The following is a 407-nucleotide window of genomic DNA, read 5'->3' on the forward strand; positions in this document are numbered from 1 at the left end:
CGGTCCGAAGTCGGGGTCCGCGGGCCGCTCTCTGGGCGCGGTTCCCTCGGCCTCCCTCGCTTCGCCCCGTAACCCCGGAACCCGGCGGTCCCCCCCAGCAGCGGCGCCCGGGGACGGCGTGGCCGCGGCGCGGAGTCCCGACACCCTACCTCTCGGGCTGGACTCGCGGCGCTCCGCACCCGGCGGCACCTAAGTCACCGCTAGGGAACGCCAGGGCGGCCGGGGGCGCCGCGGGGCGCGGGGAACCCGCCCGAACAGCCGCCACCGCGCAGGCGCCGCTCCGGGACTCGCCCACCGCGCAGGCGCCGCTCCGGGACTCGCCCACCGCGCAGGCGCCGCTCCGGGGCTCGCCCACCGCGCAGGCGCCGCTCCGGGGCTCGCCCACCGCGCAGGCGCCGCTCCGGGGC

The sequence above is a fragment of the Mustela nigripes genome, chromosome 17 (assembly GCF_022355385.1).
Source record: "Mustela nigripes isolate SB6536 chromosome 17, MUSNIG.SB6536, whole genome shotgun sequence".
Lineage (NCBI taxonomy): Eukaryota > Metazoa > Chordata > Mammalia > Carnivora > Mustelidae > Mustela > Mustela nigripes.